A 14,486-nucleotide genomic window follows, 5' to 3' on the forward strand; every position below is an offset into this window, starting at 1 on the left:
ATGAAATGCATAAAGAGTTTCCAGGTGGAGGAGGAGGCGGCTCGGGGAGAGCAAGCAGCGAGAGCTGGAGCGCGGAGCGCGAGTGAGGGAGCTGAACCGCTCGCCCGCCGCCGCCGCCACCGCCTCCCCTCCGCTAGCAGGAGCCCCGGCCGGGGCCCGGCACGCTGCCCCCTCGCCCCTCCCTGGTCGTCAGGCCGCGAGGGCAGAGCGAGCGAGAGCGGGAGGGGGAGGGCGAGCGAGCCGAGCCGGGAGGAGGCGGCCGGACCGAGCGGGCGCCCGCGCGTGTGGCGTGAGGGAAGCCGCCTGCCCCCTTCGCCTTCCCTTCTCTCCCCGTCCCCGATCCCCCCACCGCGGAGCAGCACCTTGTCGGCGCCGGCCGCCAAAGTCAGTAAAAAAGAGCTCAATTCCAACCACGACGGGGCCGAGGAGACCTCAGAAAAAGAACAAGAAGCAATTGAACATATTGATGAAGTACAAAATGAAATAGACAGACCTAATGAACAAGCCAGTGAGGCGATATTGAAAGTAGAGCAGAAATAGAACAAACTCCGCCAACCATTTTTTGAGGTCAGAATTGATGGCCAAAATCCCCAGTTTTGGGGTAACAACATTTGTTAACCATCCACAAGTGTCTGCACTGCTCGGGGAGGAAGACGAAGAGGCAGTGCATTATTTGACCAGAGTCGAAGTGACAGAATTTGAAGATATAAAATCAGGTTACAGAATAGATTTTTAGTTTGATGAAAATCCTTACTTCGAAAATAAAGTTCTCTCCAAAGAATTTCATCTGAATGACAGTGGTGGTCCATCTTCAAAGTCCACTGAAATCAGATGGAAATCTGGAAAGGATTTGACGAAACGTTCAAGTGAAACACAGAATAAAGCCGGTAGGAAGCGGCAGCATGAAGAACCCGGGAGCTTCTTTACCTGGTTTACCGACCTTTTTGATGCAGGTGCAGATGAGTTAGGAGAGGTCATCAAAGATGATATTTGGCCAAATCCCTTGCAGTACTACTTGGTTCCTGATATGAATGACGAGGAAGGGGGAGGAGGAGGAGGAGGAGGAGGAGGAGGAGGAGGAGGAGGAGGAGGAGGAGGAGGAGGAGGAGGAGGAGAAGAGAAGATGAAGAAGGGGATGAGGATGAAGGTGAAGAAGATGAAGATGATGATGAAGGGGAAGGAGAGGAGGATGAAGGAGAAGATAACTAACTGAACACTGATGGATTCCAACCTTCTTCCCCCCCCTCTTTTTTTCCCTTTTTTTTTTTTAAATTTTCTCCAGTCCCTGGGAGCAAGTTGAAGCCTTTTTTCCCCCTCTTGTGCTCAGTCGCCCTGTTCTTGAAGTCTTTTCTCAAACACCGTGGTTCTCGACTTACTTTGTGGGGAGATACCTTGAGCAGAACACAATGGGAAAAGGGTCTCTACAACCTTCTGTCCTAAATTCATTTTGATCCCCTCCTGTCTCACACAAACTGTATGGAATCAACACCACCGTGCTCTGTGAGAAAAAAGAAAACCCTTCCACTCCCTTCGCTCTGTGGGAAGCTGGAGGGCGCTCGGCCCCTGTGTAGTAGTGCATAGAAGTCTAGCTCTTTTCCTCCTTTCTCTGTATACTGGGCTCAGAGATTACACTGTGTCTCTATGTGAATATGGACAGTTAGCGTTTACCAACACGTACCTGTCTACTTTCTCTTGTTTAATAAAAGAAAAAAAACTTTAAAAAATGGGGTATAGAAGGTCAGCAAAGGGTGGGTTTGAGATGTTTGGGTAGGTTAAGCGGGCATTTGACAACATGGCTTCTCCTTTGGCATGTTTAATTGTGATGTTAATAGACATCCTTGCAGTTTAAGATGACACTTTTAAAATAAAATCCTCTCGTAATGACTTGAGCCCTGCCACTCGATGGGAGAATCAGCAGAACCTGTAGGGTCTTATTTGGAATTGACATTCTCTATTGTAATTTTGTTGGTTTACTTTTAAATTCTTTTTTGTTTTCACTGGAAAGAAAAAGGTGATGCGCAGTTTTAAACGTTCAAAGTGTACAAGTTGCTTTGTTACAATAAAACTACATGTGTACGCAAAAAAAAAAAAAGAGTTTCCAATTTCTTCAATGAATCTTTCTTCTTGCAAGGAAAGAATACAACATAACAAACACACACATGATTTTGAATATTTGATTTGATACATGTGTTAAAATTAAATTACTTCTGATACTTGAAGCATTTTATAGTATTTCAAGTGTAGGTTAAATGCTTTTCTTTTAATGACTCTAGGAAATGAAAGGGGTAAAGTTAGTTTCACAAGAAATTAGCTATTAGCAATAAAATACTGAAAGGTTAAAAGACGAGAGAAGAGACAGAAAAGTGTGGAGTTTATCTTACAGAAAAATCAAATGACAGTTTATATAAACTTATCTTTCAAAACTTTATTAATTTAATATTAATTAGCCTAGTTCCTTTATTTTACCTTTTATTATCTTGATCATCTGCTGCCATACATAAAGCACAGAGAAATTAAAGCATAGTTGACAAATTGAAAAGAAGCACAAAATCAGCAAGAAATGACCATATTTTTGCAAGACTGCATTTTAAAATTATTCTAATGTGCTTGAGACTCAGAGTAGACAGGAAGGATTGAAGTTCACTTGTGATTTAGATTACTTTAAGGTTATCTGGGACATTCTCTGAAGGAACCTAATAGGACACTGAGTGTTTTTGTTAGATCTGCAATAAGCAGTTTTATTTTACATCAAACAGAGGTGAGTTTAATACTTTGACCTAATTTCTTATGAACAGAGCTTTTTGTGTAAAATGCTTGAGAAGATTTTATTCTGGTATACTCAAGGACATTAGGAAAATGGCACTTTGTTATGGTTTGTCTTGCAGGTTCAGAAGTTGAACTATCTTAAATGACCTGTTCTTCATAAAATGCCCTTTTAATTTGCTGATTTTGCTCCCACAACATACAAGTCTGCTGATGTGCTGATTACTGCATTCTGTTGGGATAATTATTTCAAAATAATTTCCCTGAGTTGCAAGGCAGGTCAAAAGGGAAAAAAGAAAGACTTACAAAATGTAATACCTAAAGGAAAGGTACTGGTAAATGTTTTCAAATTAATGATGTAGGCAGAATTTAAAAGGCATACAGACCCCATATAGTTACTACATTGAAATCATTGCTTACTTCTAAATAAATACTTTATTCTGAGACCCTGAAGGAAATGATCTCAAAAGCACTGAGGAAAGAAAGTGTTTATAATCCAACTCCTGTGTAAAATTCAGTACAAGGTAAAGAAATGCATCAATGTGACAACCAGAGCTTGGGGTAGAAATGTTCAGTCCTAATGTATTTTATTAAATATCTTCTCTTCTCAGTCACATCCAATGTGCTGTATGAGTGTAAGTATTTAATAAAAATAATGAGTGAGATCTAAAGGAGGCTAAACGTCACCAATCTGTCACCAGCTTTGCTTGCAAGTATATTGATGTATTTAAACACTTTATGCTTAAAATTTCTATTTGCCTTACAAGCAAGAAAAAAGACAAAATTATAACTTAATCTACTCCATTTTAGTAAAATATGACAAAAGCTTTAAAATATCTGAAAAGAAATGAATGTAACTTTTCACACATATATAACATGATCTGATGAAGTCTTCAGACCCTCTGAATTCAAATTAAGAGAGACTGGACTACTCTATTCCTTATATTAAGTGGCTATTTGGCCTTTACAATATGAAGAAGATAAGAGTGTAGCTCAGACTCATAGAGACTAAATACTAGAATCTGTGAAAATTTATATTTGATGAATATTAGTTTTTAGACTCTTTTCTACCTGCCAAAGATGACGTATATGCTGAGTATCTTATTCAGATTAAAAGATTTATTCAATGATATGAACCTTTTTGAAAATTTGTACATATATGCTCTTCGCAAACTGTTCAAATAAACAGGAGTTAGTAATTATTTTTTCTAATGATACAGAAAGTAAATTGTGGGATATAAAATTCCTATAGAACCCCATCACTGTAGCACAAACATAGCCAAAGACAATATATAAATATGGGTTGCAGAGTTTTATTAAGCTTTACAATAACAGGCAGTTGGTCCGTTTTCCTTTTATACTATATTTGCTGATCCCTACTAGTAGAGGTAAGTGTTTTGAGAGACACTATTTGGTTGCAGAAATATTTCTATTTTTGAATGAGACTAGATAATTCAGTACACTACAAACCTCAGAGTTCTGTCAATATTAGCATATTAAAGTTCTGAAACTATTTTATGAAATACATGTTAATTTCTTTAAAATATATTTATTCAAATTATAATTTAACCCTTTTATTATTTTCAGCTATTAGTGAGATACAGACATGGTATCTTAATTACTTGTGTTATTGAATTGACAGTTATCAATTATATTAATTTAATAGTGATTTTTGTAATTATTTTTAGAGCTTTATTTTTTAAAGTAGCTTTCAGATTACAACAATTAGAGAAGAGGTTACAAAGAATTGCTATGTATTCTTCAACTCCAAAGATTATGAACTCCTTCATTATCACATCGTGCCAGAGTGGTAAGTTCATTACAATTGATAAAGCTATACTGAGATCACAACTACCCCCAAATTGATTGTTTTTACCATAGTGTGCCCTCAGGGTGTTGCATATTGTATGAATAGGAAAAGACATTTAATGATATATATCCCCCATTTTAATGCCATAGAAATTATTTTCATTGCTTTAAAAGTTCCCTACTTCTTCTCTCTTCATCCCTTTGTCCCAATTACTAACCCCTTGCTATTACTGATCTTTTTAATTGGTTCATCATTGTGCTTTGCCAGAATGTCATATAGTTGGGAACATACACAATACAGCCTTATCAGACTGGTTTCTATCATTTACAAATGTGTATTTAATGTTCCTTGTGCTTTTCATGGCTTGATAACTCATTTCTTTTTTAGCATTGAATAACATTCTATTTTCTAGATTATTTGTCAAATTAATGACTGAAAGATATCTTACTTGCATCTCAATTTTGACAATTAGAAAGAAGGATACCAAAAGCATTTCTGTGGAGGATTCTATGTGCACATAGAGCTTCAACCCTTTTGGGTAAATACCAAGGAGCCAACTTCCTGGGTGGATGGTGGGAGTCTGTTTAGTTATGTTAGAAACTTTCAAAAGCCTTCCAGTGTGTCTGCATCATTTTGCATTCTTACCCACTGGGAAAGAGAGAGTAGGTTGCTACATATCCTCACCAGCATTTTGTGATGTTGGTGTTTGGATTTGAATCATTGTGATAAGGATTTCACTAAACCTAACAGTTGTTTTGATTTGAATTTCCCTAATAACATAGGAAGAGAAGGGCTTTCATATTTTGACAATCCATGTTTTGTATCTTCTTTGAAGAAGTGTCTGCTAAGGCCTTTGGCTAATTCATTAATCATGGATTTTTAAATTACTGTTGTTGATTCTGATATTTCTTTGTGTGTTTCAGAGATGTGTCTTTTGAATATATTTATTCCTGTCTGCATTATATCTTCCTATTCTCTTTCTCAGAGCAAATTTTATTTTTACTTTAATGAAGTCTAGTTTATCAGTTATTCCATGCATTGTGTTATTTTGCATTGTTGTCAATATCATTGCCATGTGGAAGGTCATCTAGGTTCTCTGTAATCATCCAGGAGATTCATAGTTTAGCAGTTTACATTCTGATCTATAATCCATTTTAGTACATTTTTAAAAAGGGTTTAATGTCTGCATCTAATTTAATTTTTTACAGGAAAGATTTCTTTGCTTCATTTTATTATCTTTGTTTCTTTATCAAGAACCAGCTGAGTGTATTATGTGCATCTATATTTTCCTCATTTGATGTGTCTCTATTTCTTCATCAATATTGTAAGGTGCCGCAGACCAGCTGCAGTCGATGTAGGGTAGGAAGGGGAGATGTCCTGGGCCAGCGATGAGAAAAGAACCTTCACAAGCAATGTTCAGGTTCCCTCTGATAAGTCTCAGGGTCTACTTTATTTTTACATCTTTAAGCAATAGCTGGGAGGCATTGGGTGGAACATGTTTACATTTTAAGTTGCCTTAGCAATTTCTATTGAAGTAAAGGTTATTTTTTTGCTAAACAAAATACAATTCCTCTAAGCTGTTTCATCATGAATACATATTTAAAAATTACAATTGTCCCCTTATTTACCCACACCTAAACAGAACAGAAAATAACTTAATCAAAATCTTTATATCAGCGGGGATACAAGCAAGATTTAATCAACTAAGTGTCAAACTTGTGGTTGCCAGCTGGCCCTTGAGAAACTGCACAGTGGTTAATATAGTTTGCTATTAGCTCTCTATTTTTCTTTACCTCTATTCATCTTAACTAAATATCATTTAGGTTCATAGTCCATGAGCAGGAGATATTTACAGCACTTTGAGAAATATTGAGTAACTTGTCTCCTTAATGCATTTACCTGTCTTAACGTTCTTTCTATTTCCCATTTTCCACTATTTCTTACATCTAAAGTCTGTCCTTCCAATCTTTTTGTAAGACCCCTTTAGTAAAAGAATGTCAATAAGAGGGGGAGTCATAGTAGTGGGGAAACAGAGGGGGTTTTAGGAGAGATTTCTTTAGGAGTGGATGTGGCAATAGAACGAAGAGAAACTGGAATTTGGGACTTGTGAGCCAGATCAGATTTCGATGTATCATTACCAATGTGCCTCATGGAGAGTTTGTTGTTAGTCACAAACACAATGACTCCTGTGACCAGAGTAACAATGATAAACATTATGGCAAGAAAAAATAAAACATGAGGGTACGATGTGTTCCACCCTTTCTTTCCCCCAGCTGGAACTCTGTCAAGCAGCAGTGGAGGTCGGTTGGGCTTCGCCAGCAGTGTTGGGAATCAAACCCAGGGCCATAGGTATGCTAAGCAAGCATTCTGCCACTGAGCTCTATTCCCTGCCCTATGTGAATATCCTGATGTTGCAAAAATTATAATTTAACCCAGGCATGTTGGTGCATGCCTGTAATCCCAACACTCAGGAGGCTGAAGCAGGAGGATTACATTGAGTTTAAGGCCAGCCTGCACTACATAGCGAGATCCTACCTCAAAACACAAAAAATTATAAATTAAAAACAAAAGCATGTCATAGTAGGCCTCATATGCCAGGAACAATTGGATTAAGAATTTTAGATTTGAGACACGGTCCCACTGTGAAGTCCAGGGTGGCCTCCTGAGGGCTGGTGTCACAGGCATGTGCCACCACACCTGGCACAGAAAGTCCTATTGGACAGCACTTTACGGAACCAAAATGGGCCATCTCAAGGTACAGATTTCAAAATAGAGGTCTCAAAAAATATAACATTAATTGAAAAACAACAAAAAAAACCCAAACAGGTTGCCAAAGGATACTTCAATGATCTCACGTTTAAATAAAGTTTGGAAGAGAGCCCGGTGTGGTGGTGAACACCTATGATCCAGCACTCAGGAGGCTGAGGCAGGAGGATTGCAGAGTTCAAAGCCAGCCTGGGCTACATAATGATTTAAGGGGCAGCCTGAATTACAAAGGGAGACCCTGCCTCAAAATGAAGAAAAAAATGAAGGAAGGAAGAGAAGGGGGGGGGGGGAAGAGGAAGAGAAAGAAAGAAAGAAAAAGAAAGAAGGAAAGAAGGAAGGAAAGAAAAGAAAGAGAGAGAAAGAAAGAAAGAAAGTTTGGAAGGAATTGAAAGCATTAGTTGCCTCCAGAGGCGCAAAGTACTCAGGAGAGATGAAGTAGGCGGGAGACTTTTCACACAGACCCTGCATCTTGTAATTGTTTTATTTTTTGAGGCAGGGCCTCACCATGTTGCTAAGGCTGGCATCAAACTCTTGGGCTCAAGCACTCGTGCCTCAGTCTTCTAAGCAGCTGGACAACAGCCCTGCTACCCAGCAGCAGCTGCATCTTTTAAGCTTTGATCCATGCAGTGTCCGGCGACTTAGTCTCATCGCTCCGGCGGCTGGCCGCTCGCCCCTGACCGAGTCACGGAGGACACCCCCGTCCGGGCCGGCTCAAGTCTCGGTCACCGGGCCCCGCCTACTGGGGCTGGGGGTGAGGCCGGGCATCGCAGTGGAGGCGGAGGCAGAGCGCGAAGTGGATTTACTTGTCCAGCCCCCTGCGAAGCACTGGACACCGGAGGCAGCGACAGGGAGGCTGCGATCTCTCCTCTGCTCTGCCCTGCTCTGCTCTGCAAGACGCTGCCTGCTTTCACTCCTAACCCGCAGGAGTCCCTCCCCAGCTCCGGGCCTCGATCCGGGGTTCTCGGTCTGTCTCCCCCTCCCCTTTCACCCTTCCCCGCTCTTATTTTTGGTGTCCGTGTATGGTATCTATGGCCTTTTGGCTTCCGGGGGCCATAATTCAGGAAGGCTTGTTTAGCAATTATCTCACCACAGAACCTTGTCTCCGGTGTGAGCCGCTGTGCAGCCTGCGTGCCTTTGTCTGCTAGTTGACTGAGCTAATTCGGAGAACGAGGCCTTATTAGCGTGGTTAATGACATACAGACCGATTAAAATACTTTTGCCTCTTACAGTGCTGAGGTTTTGATTGGGTCTCCAGCTCGAGCAGTCAGGACCAAGGCTGAGTGCCTGAGCCAGCCACAACCCCGAGCTGGTGGACACCATGCAGGGCAAAGGATTGAGGAGGCCCAGCAGGCCGCCCCGTGCCCCAGCACACACAGCACAAGTATCTACGCTCACCTTTCCGACTGGGAGTACAGAGGCCAACTGACAGTTTTATAGGAGACAGCTTCCTCTACACTTTTGGTTTTTGTTTTTATTTTTTTTTGTTTTTGTTTTTGAGACAGGGTCTCACTATGTAGTTCAGGCTGGCCTCAACTCACAACGGTCATCCTGCCTCAGCCTCCCGAGCAGCCGGGGCCACGGGCATTCGCCATCAGGCCCTGCACGCCACTACCTTTTGTGTCTGTCCCCAAGTAAAGCGTGTGCTCCCCTTACCTCTCCAGTCCTGCCCTCCCGGACTGTTTTGTGCTTTAGCCCCTGTGCTTCGCCACACTGGGGAGCTCAGCTCTGGCCTGCTGCTGTCCAGGTTACGCACGCTGGGCTGGGCTGCCTCTATCACTTCACACACCCGACCTCTGTTATGGTTTTGTAAGACCGAGGGCCTTACCAAACGCTCCAAGGAGCTGACTGCAGCGACGAACACCCGGGAAGGAACACACCGGACAAGTTGGAAAATAAAACAGACCTTTATTAGTCTGGCCAGATGGCACTCCCAAAGCAAAATAGCTTAGAGAGGCAACTGGCTCAGAGTCCGAGGCTGTTTTATAGGGGGTTGAGGGGGAGTTTAACACGTAGATTTACAAAAAAAAGGAACAAAGGTTAGTGGTCGACTGTCACGTACTGATGGTCAGCAGACACACACAGTAATGGTCATGACCATATGGTCACGACCGTCACGTACTGATGGTCGGCAGACACATTGATGGATTGTTCTACCGACAGTGGGCCCGGGAACATTCGTTCTCCAGACAAACAAGGGGTTGAGTAATTTACTTAGGAACTTTGTTTTGCTACAGATTTTATCTATTATCCCAGAACTAACAAGCACATTTTAACCATTAATTTTTAAATACAATAGAGGCTAGGGGAGTAATTGAATTTGGAATCATATAGTCCCACAATTTGGAACTTAATGTCCCCCCAAAGCCCATGTGCTAACGGGCTTGTCAGCAGCTTGTGTGCGACTGATAGGTGGAGGGCACTTTAGGAGGCAGGGCCTTGTGGGTGGAAGTGAGGTCACCAGGAGCGTGGCCTTGGAGGAAGTACGAGAACCTAGACCCCCCTCCCTCTGACCTCTGCCTGGCGCTTCCCTTACCAGGTACTGTGCAGCTGCTGGCCCAAAGCAACAGGGACAAGAGACCGTGGACTGGACTAAAACTTCTGAAACCATGAGCTGAAATAAAACTCTTTTATTTTATTTTATTTTTAAACAGCATTAAATCAATTGATTCTCTCTCTCTTTTTTTAAGAGTAGGAAAAATTTATTGGGAGAAAGAAAGCTTCTGCCTAAGAGAGACAGAAGGGTTTTTGGTTTGTTTTGTTTTGTGTTTTTTGAGACAGGGTCTCGCTATGTAGTTCAGGCTGCCCTTGGACTCACTATGTAGACCAGATTGGCCTCCAACTCAATGTGATCCTCCTGCCTCAGCCTCCCAAGTGCTGGGATTACAGGTGTGCACCACTACACGTGGCTATTTTATTTTATTTTATGTTATTTTGGCACCAGGGATCGAACTCGGGACCTTGTGCTTTCGAGGCAGGCAGCAGAACCACTGAGCTAAATCCCCGGCCCTTATTTTATTTTTTAAGATAGGATTTTGCTATATAGATCAAGCTGGCCTTGAGCTCACTATGTAACCCAGGCTGGTCTCAAACTCACAATCCCCTACTCGGCCTTCTGTGTGCTGGGATCATAGGCATCTGCCACCATGCCTGCCCCCCCCATTTTTTCCATCTATACTTCTTTTTCTTCTCCCTTGTTTCCCGACTCATTAGGACATTTTCTTCCAATTTCCCAATATCTGTTGTACATTTTGGTCCTTACTACACTTTCAGTTTCTCACTCCAGAAAAACAATGCAGTATTGGAACATGTTTGTCCCATTTATTTCACTTAAGAGTACGGCCTGAAGGTGTATCCATTTAGTTAGACGTGTCAAACTTATCCTTCTCTATGGTAGAGTAGTACTGCATTGTATAAAACAAAACAAAACAAAAACGTCTTATTTATCCATTCATTGGTTGATGGGCATTTGGGTTATTTCCAAGATTTAGTTATTACAAATTGTGCCACTATAAACATGGGTCTGTATATATCACTCGAATATGATGCTTTTAATTCTTTTGGGAAGATACCAAGAAGAGAAATACCTGAGTCCAGTGGAACCTCTAGGTTTAGTTCTTTTTTTTTTTTTCTTTTTGGAAACCGGGATCAAACTTGGGACCTTGCACCTGTGAGGCAGGCACCGGAACAACTAAGCTAAATCCCTGGCCCTAGGTTTAGTTCTTTGAGGAATCGCCACACCGATTTCCACAGTGGTTGCACCAGTCTACACTCCCACCAGCAGTGGAGCAGGGTTCCTCTTTCCCCACAACCCCGCCAGCATTTGTTATTGGTTGATTTCTTGATAGCAGCCATTCTTCCTGGGGTGAGGTGGAATCTCAGAATTGTTTTAATTTTCATTTCTCTAATGACTAGTGATGTTGAATATTTTTTCATATATTTATTTGCTGTTTCTACTTCTTCATCTGAGAAGTGTCTATGCATGCCCATTTTTGAAATGGGTCTTTAAATTGGGGAGTCTGATTTTTTGAATTCTTTATACATTCTAGATATTAGTAATTGGAGAAACAGCTGGCAAAATTTTTTTGCCAAGGGCCAGGGATTTAGCTCAGTGGTTCCATCCCCTGCCTTGCAAGCATAAGGTCCTGAGTTCCATCCCTGGTACCATACTCAAAAAAATATATATATTTTTTTGCCACACTGTGGGTTGACTCTTCTTCACTCTGTTGGTGATTTCTTTTGCTGTGCAAAGCTTTTTAATAAGATGAGATCCCAGTTGTTGATTCTTTGTGATATTTCCTGTGTGATTTGGGTTTTGTTCATAAAGTTTTTACCTACACCAATATCTTCAAGCGTTCTACATATTCTATTTTCCAACAGTTTTAGTGTTTTTGTTTTAATATTTAGATCTTTGATCCATTTTGATTTTAGTTTAGTGCATGGTGAAAGATACATGGATCTAGTGGGCCAGGGATTTAGCTGTGTGTCCAGTGGTTCGAGGCTCTTTCTGTCTTGCCCAAAATATTGGCTTGGACAACCAATGAAGAGGCGAACTCAACTTTTATTTAAAGCAAAGGAAGAAAAGCAAAGAGTGAAGAAAAGAGAAGAAAATAGTGAAGAAAAACAGAAGGGCAAGAAGAGAAATGCCCTCACCAGGGACTTAGCTCAGTGCTTCTGCCACCTGCCTCGCAAGCACAAGGACCCGAGTTCGACCCCCAATACTAAAAAGAAACAAACAAACTGTTCTAAGAAGAGATACGCCCTGCAAGCAGGATGGGTAAACTTGCAGTGGTGGCAAACTCAATGGCTGCCATCCTTTATACTCGAAATCCGGCCCAGCAGAAGTTATTCTGCCCATGCATATGGCTATAATTGACAGGTCACATCTTAGTGTTCAGGCTCTGTTCTGGCCCAGGTCACATCCTGCTTTCCAGCCATCCTGCCATGCCTTAATCTCCCGCCTCCATAGTTCCTCTACCACGGGCTAGTGAAGGTAACATCACAGTGTACCTTGCCACCTCTGGGATGGCCTGTGAAGGGGTGGACAGGAGAAAAGGGATCTGCTAGAGAAACCAGGCAGAAAACAGGGAGAAGGGGACATGGGTTCCAAGAACACACTTTCTAGGTAAGAACCCCCACCCCCATCTTGCAGGGTGACTCTGAAGAAAGGGAAGGGACTACCCAGGGATGTCCCACTCAGAGTGGTCCTGAGGTGGACAGACTAGAGAGACTCTAGCAGGACCAGGCACGGGAGCCTCTGCCACTGCCCTGGGCCAATACCAAAGAATTGGGGGGAAAGTGGCTTTTTTTTTTGGTAACGGGGATCGAACTCAGGACCTTGCCCTTTTGAGGCAGGTGGCAGCTCCACTGAGCTAAATCCCCAGCCCCGAAGTGGCTTTTTTCACAATATTGTCTTCCTCTTCATGAGTAGAATATGTATTTCCCTTTATTTAGATTTTATTTGGTATCTCATTATTTTCTCCACCAAAGGGTAAAAATCGATTGCTAAATGTATTCCAAGGCAGGAGTGGTGGTGCATGCCTGTAATCCCAGCACTTGAGAGGCTGAGGGAGGGGCATCACCTCATGTTCGAGGACAGACGGGGATACATAGTGAATTCAGGGCCAGCCTTAACCACATACTGAGACCCTGTCTCAAAAAAATTCATTCTCGGGCTGGGGATTTAGCTCAGTGGCAACGCACCTGCCTTGCAAGCTCAAGGTCCTGAGTTTAATCCCTGGTACTGAAAAAAAAAAAGACAATTAAATATTAAAAAATATATAAAATATATATAATATATAAAAATATTTAGAGGGAATTTTTTTTTTTTTGGTACCGAGGATCGAACTTGGGTCCTTGCGCTTGTGCAGCAGGTGGCGAAACCACTGAGCTAAATCCCCAGCCCTAAAAATTTATTCTTCAGTGTTTTATATTTATTTCTATTGTAAATAGTATATTTTTTACTTAAAATTTGTATTGAGGTTCAAGATAAAGTACACAAATTAAGAGTACAGTTTGATTTTGTCATGTATATATTCATGTAATGAAATAGTACACTATTTAAAGTTACACTTTCTTTCTGTCTGTCTGTTTTAGTGAGTCAGGGTCTCACTATGCAGTTCAGGCTGGCCTTGAACTCACTATGTAGCCCAGCCTGGCCTCAAATTCAGGGCAATCTTCCTGCTTCAGCCTCCTGAATGCTGAGATCACAGGCGTGCGCCACCACACCCAGCTAAAGTTACACTTTCTAAGAGGTGCTGCTGATGACAGAAATGAAATTGATTTTGTATATTGATTTTTGCCATATTTGCCTTGCTAATCTCACTAATTCTATCTGAATTTTTGTTTTAAGCTTGCTATACATGCAATAATTTCATTTGCAAATACTGACATTCTTGCTTCTTTCCAATCTTTATGTGTTTTTCTTTATTGGACTGACTAAAACCCATTATGGTATTGACGAGGATTACTGAGAGCAGTCATCTTTGCCTTGAACCTCATTTTAAGAGGAATACTTTCAACTTTTCACCATTATGGTGATGTGTTTTGAAAATGTCCTTTATCTAGCTATAAGATTTTCTTTCTGTGTGACTTAAAAAAATTTTTTTTTCAGACAGGGATTACATATGTACACCACCATGTCTGGCCCAATTTTTTAAATCAAGAGACAGACTGTTTTTCTGCATCAAATGAAATGACTAGCCAGGCATGGCGGCACACTCCTGCAATCCCAGCATTTGAGTGGCTGGGGCAGGAGGATCACTTCGAGTTCCAAGGCCAGCCTAGGTTACATAGTGAATTCAAGGCCAGCTTGAACTGTATGGAAAGATTCTGTCTAAAGAAATAAAATGAAATTTCCCCTTTTAATCTGTAATGGGTCCCTATTTCTCCTAGTCTAACATTTGTTTAGCTTTGATAAATGTCATTTGCTATCTATTTCTCCTCAAGCTTCCCTTTTGTCTCCTTCTTATGGATCCATTGAGTGTTCTTCTTCTCCGGTTTTCCCCTTTATTTCTATTTCTATTTCTTCTCCTTCTTTTTCTCCTGTTCCTTGTTTTTTGAGACAGCATCTCAGTATGTAGCTCAGGATGACCTTGAACTATGTAGCCCAGGCTCGCCTCGAACTTGAAGCAATCCTCCTGCCTCGGTC

The 14,486-nt window shown here is 41.4% G+C and overlaps 1 pseudogene across 1 annotated transcript; it reads left to right on the plus strand.

Annotated features, from left to right (window-relative positions):
* On the plus strand, positions 1–9,997 carry LOC147828327 (protein SET-like; annotated as a pseudogene). The gene has a single exon (XR_015450967.1). The product of XR_015450967.1 is annotated as a protein SET-like (transcript).
* Positions 9,998–14,486: the final 4,489 nt, after the last annotated feature.

This window comes from Heterocephalus glaber, unplaced genomic scaffold (assembly GCF_053883595.1).
Source record: "Heterocephalus glaber isolate CG9 unplaced genomic scaffold, H.glaber_assembly_v1.0 deba00001141, whole genome shotgun sequence".
Taxonomy (NCBI): domain Eukaryota; kingdom Metazoa; phylum Chordata; class Mammalia; order Rodentia; family Bathyergidae; genus Heterocephalus; species Heterocephalus glaber.